This window comes from Hyla sarda, unplaced genomic scaffold (genome assembly GCF_029499605.1).
Source record: "Hyla sarda isolate aHylSar1 unplaced genomic scaffold, aHylSar1.hap1 scaffold_130, whole genome shotgun sequence".
NCBI lineage: Eukaryota > Metazoa > Chordata > Amphibia > Anura > Hylidae > Hyla > Hyla sarda.
Genome location: NW_026607923.1, coordinates 425,869 through 436,646, shown reverse-complemented (window position 1 = coordinate 436,646; position 10,778 = coordinate 425,869). Strand labels below are relative to the sequence as shown.

The window sequence follows — 10,778 nt, the reverse complement described above, 5'->3', positions numbered from 1 at the left end:
CTCTCTCTCTATATATATATATATATATACATATAGAAAGAGAGAAAGAGATAGATAGATAGATGTGTATTGTTGGAGTTGCAAACATGGGTGCACTTGACAAACTCAGTGCGGCTATTCCCCATTGAAAGATTGTTGCATCCAGGACCCTTAGCACTGTGATATGCTACTCAATACCACTGGCATGGCCAGGTGTAAACAACATATATCAAATGTGGTGTCTGTTTATATCAGTTTAATATCTGATATGTCCCCTATCTGGTAGCATATATTAAATGCACCACCAGGGTTCAGTGTTGGAAAGAAAGATTACCTGTTTATTTGCTGCAGCTGCTTGCTGGCTAGTCCAGTGGGCCCCTACTGCAGGCAAAAGACAATAGGTGGTGCCGCTTGTGTCTGGCCCCTGTTGGAGCGACCAGGCACAGGACTGCTGCTGCTGAATGTCCTCTTTAATTGAATAAGCTCAGCAACCAGCACACCTGTGCAGGTTGGACATGACATGATAGGTAGCTGTCTTTCAGGTAGTGGGTGCTGAATCTTGTTAATTGACCATGCATTGGTACTGTGGTATTGTAATAATTAAAACAAATGTTGCCAGCCAGCCATCCATTGCAATAATGGATAGGACATCAGCTATGAGGCATTTGTTTGTACAAACTGCTGCTCACAACTAATGTTGTAATATAGTGTCTCCATCTGCTGGTGGTATTGAATAAGCAATAGTGCAATGATAGGGTCTGAAAAATAAGAAAAATAAGAAGCAACAGCATAGGAAAAAAGGAGGAAAGAAGGAAAACATGGAGAGAAGAAAAAAAGAAGGTAAAAAAAAGGTGAAAACATGTTTAAAAAAGTATTTCCATCTCTCTCTCTATATATATATGTATATATATATATATATATTTAAAAGAAAAAAAATAATATATATATATATATATATATATATACATATAGAGAGAGAGAAAGAGATAGATAGATAGATACACATACATACATACATACATACATACATACATACAACATACATACATACATATGTGTGTATTGTTGGAGTTGCAAACATGGGTGCACTTGACAAACTCAGTGCGGCTATTCCCCATTGAAAGATTGTTGCATCCAGGACCCTTAGCACTGTGATATGCTACTCAATACCACTGGCATGGCCAGGTGTAAACAACATCTGACCTTTGTTGTGTATGTAACCATGGAGATTGTGATGTCACCTAGGCCCACCAAAGAACAGCCTTGTCAGAAGCAGCACTGCCATGATCAGAAGCAGCAGCACCATAAGTTTTCAAATAAGCTGGATTTAACCAAGACAAGTGAGTCCAATAGGATGCAGGTATGTCCTCTATCCTTACAGCTTCCCGTGGCTGTTGGTTTTATACCATTTGGGGACAGCCAAGGAGGCGTCAGCAGGCAACACAGGTAAGTGTGTGTGTGTGTGTGTGTATTTCCTATGCAGATCCTAAACCCAGTATCAAATGCAAGTAGGAGGAGTAAGAAGGGTTCCTGCCAAAGCCAGGTTATGGATTGCATTTAAAAATGGTCCATCAGAGTAAAATGGACTACCATCTTCCTGCTTAGCAATAATGATATGGGTTTAGGGCCTGCTGTGTGTACTAGTGGGTGACTGCCACCCAGCCAGAGTGTGTATGGGAGGCTGTCAGCCAGCCTCCCTTCCTACAAGTAGTGATGGTGCATGTGAAGGGGACAGCCTTGGTTCCTCCCCTTTCACAGTTATCACTTCTCATTCTTCCTTTTGGCTGGTATCAAATGTGGTGTCTGTTTATATCAGTTTAATATCTGATATGTTCCCTATCTGGTAGCATATATTAAGTGCACCACCAGGGTTCAGTGTTGGAAAGAAAGATTACCTGTTTATTTGCTGCTGCTGCAGCTGCTTGCTGGCTAGTCCAGTGGGCCCCTATTGCAGGCAAAAGACAATAGGTGGTGCCGCTTATGTCTGGCCCCTGTTGGAGCGACCAGGCACAGGACTGCTGCTGCTGCTGCTGAATGTCCTCTTTAATTGAATAAGCTCAGCAACCAGCACACCTGTGCAGGTTGGACATGACATGATAGGTAGCTGTCTTTCAGATAGTTGGTGCTGAATCTTGTTTATTGACATGGGGGTGTCATTGCTGTTGATTGACCATGCATTGGTACTGTGGTATTGGAATAATAAAAACAAATGTTGCCAGCCAACCATCCATTGCAATAATGGATAGGACATCAGCTATGAGGCATTTGTTTGTACAAACTGCTGCTCACAACTAATGTTGTAATATAGTGTCTCCATCTGCTGGTGGTATTGAATAAGCAATAGTGCAATGATAAGGTCTGAAAAAGAAGAAAAATAAGAAGCAGCAGCATAGGAAAAAAGGAGGAAAGAAGGAAAACATGGAGAGAAGAAAAAAAGAAGGTGAAAAAAAAAGGTGAAAACATGTTTTAAAAAGTATTTCCATCTCTCTCTCTCTCTCTCTCTATATATGTATGTATATATATATATATATATATATGTATATATATATATATATATTTAAAAGAAAAAAAATTATATATATATATATATACATATAGAGAGAGAGAAAGAGATAGATAGATAGATAGATACACATAGATATAGATATAGATACACATAGATACATACATACATACATACATACATACATACATATGTGTGTATTGTTGGAGTTGCAAACATGGGTGCACTTGACAAACTCAGTGCGGCTATTCCCCATTGAAAGATTGTTGCATCCAGGACCCTTAGCACTGTGATATGCTACTCAATACCACTGGCATGGCCTGGTGTAAACAACATCTGACCTTTGTTGTGTATGTAACCATGGAGATTGTGATGTCACCTAGGCCCACCAAAGAACAGCCTTGTCAGAAGCAGCACTGCCATGAGCAGAAGCAGCAGCACCATAGGTTTTCAAATAAGCTGGATTTAACCAAGACAAGTGAGTCCAATAGGATGCAGGTATGTCCTCTATCCTTACAGCTTCCCGTGGCTGTTGGTTTTATACCGCTTGGGGACAGCCAAGGAGGCGTCAGCAGGCAACACAGGTAAGTGTGTGCTTGTGTGTGTGTGTGTTTCCTATGCAGATCCTAAACCCAGTATCAAATGTAAGTAGGAGGAGTAAGAAGGGTTCCTGCCAAAGCCAGGTTATGGATTGCATTTAAAAATGGTCCATCAGAGTGAAATGGACTCCCATCTTCCTGCTTAGCAATAATGATATGGGTTTAGGGCCTGCTGTGTGTACTGGTGGGTGACTGCCACCCAGCCAGAGTGTGTATGGGAGGCTGCCAGCCAGCCTCCCTTCCTACAAGTAGTGATGGTGCATGTGAAGGGGACAGCGTTGGTTCCTCCCCTTTCACAGTTATCACTTCTCATTCTTCCTTTTGGCTGGTATCAAATGTGGTGTCTGTTTATATCAGTTTAATATCTGATATGTCCCCTATCTGGTAGCATATATTAAGTACACCACCAGGGTTCAGTGTTGGAAAGATTACCTGTTTATTTGCTGCTACTGCTGCAGCTGCTTGCTGGCTAGTCCAGTGGGCCCCTACTGCAGGCAAAAGACAATAGGTGGTGCCGCTTGTGTCTGGCCCTTGTTGGAGCGACCAGGCACAGGACTGCTGCTGCTGAATGTCCTCTTTAATTGAATAAGCTCAGCAACCAGCACACCTGTGCAGGTTGAACATGACATGATAGGTAGCTGTCTTTCAGGTAGTGGGTGCTGAATCTTGTTAATTGACATGGGGGTGTCATTGCTGTTGATTGACCATGCATTGGTACTGTGGTATTGGAATAATAAAAACAAATGTTGCCAGCCAACCATCCATTGCAATAATGGATAGGACATCAGCTATGAGGCATTTGTTTGTACAAACTGCTGCTCACAACTAATGTTGTAATATAGTGTCTCCATCTGCTGGTGGTATTGAATAAGCAATAGTGCAATGATAGGGTCTGAAAAAGAAGAAAAATAAGAAGCAGCAGCATAGGAAAAAAGGAGGAAAGAAGGAAAACATGGAGAGAAGAAAAAAAGAAGGTTAAAAAAAAAGGTGAAAACATGTTTAAAAAAGTATTTCCATCTCTCTCTCTCTCTATATATGTATATATATATATATATATATATATATATATATATATATATTTAAAAGAAAAAAAAAAAAATATATATATATATATATATATATATATATATATATATACATATAGAAAGAGAGAAAGAGATAGATAGATAGATAGATAGATAGATAGATACATACATACATACATACATACATACATACATACATACATACATATGTGTGTATTGTTGGAGTTGCAAACATGGGTGCACTTGACAAACTCAGTGCGGCTATTCCCCATTGAAAGATTGTTGCATCCAGGACCCTTAGCAGTGTGATATGCTACTCAATACCACTGGCATGGCCAGGTGTAAACAACATCTGACCTTTGTTGTGTATGTAACCATGGAGATTGTGATGTCACCTAGGCCCACCAAAGAACAGCCTTGTCAGAAGCAGCACTGCCATGAGCAGAAGCAGCAGATCCATAGGTTTTCAAATAAGCTGGATTTAACCAAGACAAGTGAGTCCAATAGGATGCAGGTATGTCCTCTATCCTTACAGCTTCCCGTGGCTGTTGGTTTTATACCGTTTGGGGACAGCCAAGGAGGCGTCAGCAGGCAACACAGGTAAGTGTGTGCTTGTGTGTGTGTGTGTATGTGTTTCCTATGCAGATCCTAAACCCAGTATCAAATGCAAGTAGGAGGAGTAAGAAGGGTTCCTGCCAAAGCCAGGTTATGGATTGCATTTAAAAATGGTCCATCAGAGTGAAATGGACTCCCATCTTCCTGCTTAGCAATAATGATATGGGTTTAGGGTCTGCTGTGTGTACTGGTGGGTAACTGCCACCCAGCCAGAGTGTGTATGGGAGGCTGACAGCCAGCCTCCCTTCCTACAAGTAGTGATGGTGCATGTGAAGGGGACAGCGTTGGTTCCTCCCCTTTCACAGTTATCACTTCTCATTCTTCCTTTTGGCTGGTATCAAATGTGGTGTCTGTTTATATCAGTTTAATATCTGATATGTCCCCTATCTGGTAGCATATATTAAGTGCACCACCAGGGTTCAGTGTTGGAAAGAAAGATTACCTGTTTATTTGCTGCAGCTGCTTGCTGGCTAGTCCAGTGGGCCCCTACTGCAGGCAAAAGACAATAGGTGGTGCCGCTTGTGTCTGGCCCCTGTTGGAGCGACCAGGCACAGGACTGCTGCTGCTGAATGTCCTCTTTAATTGAATAAGCTCAGCAACCAGCACACCTGTGCAGGTTGAACATGACATGATAGGTAGCTGTCTTTCAGGTAGTGGGTGCTGAATCTTGTTAATTGACCATGCATTGGTACTGTGGTATGGGAATAATGAAAACAAATGTTGCCAGCCAGCCATCCATTGCAATAATGGATAGGACATCAGCTATGAGGCATTTGTTTGTACAAATTGCTGCTCACAACTAATGTTGTAATATAGTGTCTCCATCTGCTGGTGGTATTGAATAAGCAATAGTGCAATGATAGGGTCTGAAAAAGAAGAAAAATAAGAAGCAGCAGCATAGGAAAAAAGGAGGAAAGAAGGAAAACATGGAGAGAAGAAAAAAAGAAGGTAAAAAAAAGGTGAAAACATGTTTAAAAAAGTTTTTCCATCTCTCTCTCTCTCTCTATATGTATATATATATATATATATATATATATATATATATATATATATATATATATATATTTAAAAGAAAAAAAAAAAAAAATATATATATATATATATATATATATATATATATACATATATAGAGAGAGAAAGAGATAGATAGATAGATAGATACACATACATACATACATACATACATACATACATACATACAACATACATACATACATATGTGTGTATTGTTGGAGTTGCAAACATGGGTGCACTTGACAAACTCAGTGCGGCCATTCCCCATTGAAAGATTGTTGCATCCAGGACCCTTAGCACTGTGATATGCTACTCAATACCACTGGCATGGCCAGGTGTAAACAACATCTGACCTTTGTTGTGTATGTAACCATGGAGATTGTGATGTCACCTAGGCCCACCAAAGAACAGCCTTGTCAGAAGCAGCACTGCCATGATCAGAAGCAGCAGCACCATAAGTTTTCAAATAAGCTGGGTTTAACCAAGACAAGTGAGTCCAATAGGATGCAGGTATGTCCTCTATCCTTACAGCTTCCCGTGGCTGTTGGTTTTATACCGTTTGGGGACAGCCAAGGAGGTGTCAGCAGGCAACACAGGTAAGTGTGTGCTTGTGTGTGTGTGTGTGTGTGTGTGTGTGTGTTTCCTATGCAGATCCTAAACCCAGTATCAAATGCAAGTAGGAGGAGTAAGAAGGGTTCCTGCCAAAGCCAGGTTATGGATTGCATTTAAAAATGGTCCATCAGAGTGAAATGGACTCCCATCTTCCTGCTTAGCAATAATGATATGGGTTTAGGGCCTGCTGTGTGTACTGGTGGGTGACTGCCACCCAGCCAGAGTGTGTATGGGAGGCTGCCAGCCAGCCTCCCTTCCTACAAGTAGTGATGGTGCATGTGAAGGGGACAGCGTTGGTTCCTCCCCTTTTACAGTTATCACTTCTCATTCTTCCTTTTGGCTGGTATCAAATGTGGTGTCTGTTTATATCAGTTTAATATCTGATATGTCCCCTATCTGGTAGCATATATTAAGTGCACCACCAGGGTTCAGTGTTGGAAAGAAAGATTACCTGTTTATTTACTGCTGCAGCTGCTTGCTGGCTAGTCCATTGGGCCCCTACTGCAGGCAAAAGACAATAGGTGGTGCCGCTTGTGTCTGGCCACTGTTGGAGCGACCAGGCACAGGACTGCTGCTGCTGAATGTCCTCTTTAATTGAATAAGCTCAGCAACCAGCACACCTGTGCAGGTTGAACATGACATGATAGGTAGCTGTCTTTCAGGTAGTGGGTGCTGAATCTTGTTAATTGACATGGGGGTGTCATTGCTGTTGATTGACCATGCATTGGTACTGTGGTATTGGAATAATAAAAACAAATGTTGCCAGCCAACCATCCATTGCAATAATGGATAGGACATCAGCTATGAGGCATTTGTTTGTACAAACTGCTGCTCACAACTAATGTTGTAATATAGTGTCTCCATCTGCTGGTGGTATTGAATAAGCAATAGTGCAATGATAGGGTCTGAAAAAGAAGAAAAATAAGAAGCAGCAGCATAGGAAAAAAGGAGGAAAGAAGGAAAACATGGAGAGAAGAAAAAAAGAAGGTTAAAAAAAAAGGTGAAAACATGTTTAAAAACGTATTTCCATCTCTCTCTCTCTCTCTATATGTATATATATATATATATATATACATATATATATATATATATTTAAAAGAAAAAAAAATTATATATATATATATATATATATATACATATAGAAAGAGAGATAGATAGATAGATAGATAGATACATACATACATACATACATACATACATACATACATATGTGTGTATTGTTGGAGTTGCAAACATGGGTGCACTTGACAAACTCAGTTTGGCTATTCCCCATTGAAAGATTGTTGCATCCAGGACCCTTAGCACTGTGATATGCTACTCAATACCACTGGCATGGCCAGGTGTAAACAACATCTGACCTTTGTTGTGTATGTAACCATGGAGATTGTGATGTCACCTAGGCCCACCAAAGAACAGCCTTGTCAGAAGCAGCACTGCCATGAGCAGAAGCAGCAGCACCATAGGTTTTCAAATAAGCTGGATTTAACCAAGACAAGTGAGTCCAATAGGATGCAGGTATGTCCTCTATCCTTACAGCTTCCCGTGGCTGTTGGTTTTATACCGTTTGGGGACAGCCAAGGAGGCGTCAGCAGGCAACACAGGTAAGTGTGTGCTTGTGTGTGTGTGTGTTTCCTATGCAGATCCTAAACCCAGTATCAAATGTAAGTAGGAGGAGTAAGAAGGGTTCCTGCCAAAGCCAGGTTATGGATTGCATTTAAAAATGGTCCATCAGAGTGAAATGGACTCCCATCTTCCTGCTTAGCAATAATGATATGGGTTTAGGGCCTGCTGTGTGTACTGGTGGGTGACTGCCACCCAGCCAGAGTGTGTATGGGAGGCTGCCAGCCAGCCTCCCTTCCTACAAGTAGTGATGGTGCATGTGAAGGGGACAGCGTTGGTTCCTCCCCTTTCACAGTTATCACTTCTCATTCTTCCTTTTGGCTGGTATCAAATGTGGTGTCTGTTTATATCAGTTTACTATCTGATATGTCCCCTATCTGGTAGCATATATTAAGTGCACCACCAGGGTTCAGTGTTGGAAAGATTACCTGTTTATTTGCTACTGCTGCAGCTGCTTGCTGGCTAGTCCAGTGGGCCCCTACTGCAGGCAAAAGACAATAGGTGGTGCCGCTTGTGTCTGGCCCCTGTTGGAGCGACCAGGCACAGGACTGCTGCTGCTGAATGTCCTCTTTAATTGAATAAGCTCAGCAACCAGCACACCTGTGCAGGTTGGACATGACATGATAGGTAGCTGTCTTTCAGGTAGTGGGTGCTGAATCTTGTTAATTGACATGGGGGTGTCATTGCTGTTGATTGACCATGCATTGGTACTGTGGTATTGGAATAATAAAAACAAATGTTGCCAGCCAACCATCCATTGCAATAATGGATAGGACATCATCTATGAGGCATTTGTTTGTACAAACTGCTGCTCACAACTAATGTTGTAATATAGTGTCTCCATCTCCTGGTGGTATTGAATAAGCAATAGTGCAATGATAGGGTCTGAAAAAGAAGAAAAATAAGAAGCAGCAGCATAGGAAAAAAGGAGGAAAGAAGGAAAACATGGAGAGAAGAAAAAAAGAGGGTTAAAAAAAAAGGTGAAAACATGTTTAAAAAAGTATTTCCATCTCTCTCTCTCTCTATATATATGTATATATATATATATATATATATATATATATATATATATATATATAAAAGAAAAAAAATTATATATATATATATATATATATATATATACATAAAGAGAGAGTGAAAGAGATAGATAGATAGATATAGATAGATACACATAGATACACATAGATACACATAGATACACATAGATACATACATAGATACATACATAGATACATAGATACATACATACATACATATGTGTGTATTGTTGGAGTTGCAAACATGGGTGCACTTGACAAACTCAGTGCGGCTATTCCCCATTGAAAGATTGTTGCATCCAGGACCCTTAGCACTGTGATATGCTACTCAATACCACTGGCATGGCCAGATGTAAACAACATCTGACCTTTGTTGCGTATGTAACCATGGAGATTGTGATGTCACCTAGGCCCACCAAAGAACAGCCTTGTCAGAAGCAGCACTGCCATGAGCACAAGCAGCAGCACCATAGGTTTTCAAATAAGCTGGATTTAACCAAGACAAGTGAGTCCAATAGGATGCAGGTATGTCCTCTATCCTTACAGTTTCCCGTGGCTGTTGGTTTTATACCGTTTGGGGACAGCCAAGGAGGCATCAGCAGGCAACACAGGTAAGTGTGTGCTTGTGTGTGTGTGTGTGTGTGTGTGTATTTCCTATGCAGATCCTAAACCCAGTATCAAATGCAAGTAGGAGGAGTAAGACGGGTTCCTGCCAAAGCCAGGTTATGGATTGCATTTAAAAATGGTCCATCAGAGTGAAATGGACTCCCATCTTCCTGCTTAGCAATAATGATATGGGTTTAGGGCCTGCTGTGTGTACTGGTGGGCGACTGCCACCCAGCCAGAGTGTGTATGGGAGGCTGCCAGCCAGCCTCTCTTCCTACAAGTAGTGATGGTGCATGTGAAGGGGACAGCGTTGGTTCCTCCCATTTCACAGTTATCACTTCTCATCCTTCCTTTTGGCTGGTATCAAATGTGGTGTCTGTTTATATCAGTTTAATATCTGATATGTCCCCTATCTGGTAGCATATATTAAGTGCACCACCAGGTTTCAGTGTTGGAAAGAAAGATTACCTGTTTATTTGCTGCTTCAAGAGAGCAAGCGAGCCAGATAAGAGAGGGAGCCAGACAAGAGAGCAAGCGAGCCATATAAGAGAGCGAGCCAGACATGAGAGCGAGCCAGATAAGAGAGCGAACCAGACAAGAGAGCAAGCGAGCCAGACAAGAGCGCAAGCGAGCAAGCCAGATATGAGAGCAAGCGAGTGACCCAGATATGCGAGCGAGCGAGCCAGACAAGAGAGCAAGCGAGCGAGCCATATATGAGAGCTAGTGAGCCAGACATGAGAGCAAGCGAGCGAGCCAGATGTGAGAGCAAGTGAGCGAGCCAGATATGAGAGCAAGCGAGCGAGCCAGATATGAGAGCAAGCGAGCGAGCCAGATATGAGAGCGAGCGAGCCAGACATGAGAGCGAGCGAGTAAGATATGAGAGCGAGCGAGCCAGATATGCGAGCGAGCGAGCCAGATAAGAGAGCGAGCCAGACAAGAGAGCAAGCGAGCGAACCAGATATGAGAGCAATCGAGTGAGCCAGATATGAGAGCAAGCGAGCCAGCCAGATGTGAGAGCGAGCGAGCCAGATATGCGAGCTAGCAAGATAAAAGAGCGAGCCAGACAAGAGAGCAAGCGAGCGAGCCAGATATGAGAGCAAGCGAGCAAGCCAGATATCATAGCGAGCCAGATAAGAGAGCGAACCAGACAAGAGAGCAAGCGAGAAGT

At 41.9% G+C, this 10,778-nt stretch overlaps 1 pseudogene; it reads left to right on the top strand.

Moving 5' to 3' along the window:
* Positions 1-1,744: 1,744 nt before the first annotated feature.
* LOC130304953 (U2 spliceosomal RNA) lies at positions 1,745-1,847 on the top strand (annotated as a pseudogene).
* The last annotated feature ends 8,931 nt before the right edge of the window (positions 1,848-10,778 follow it).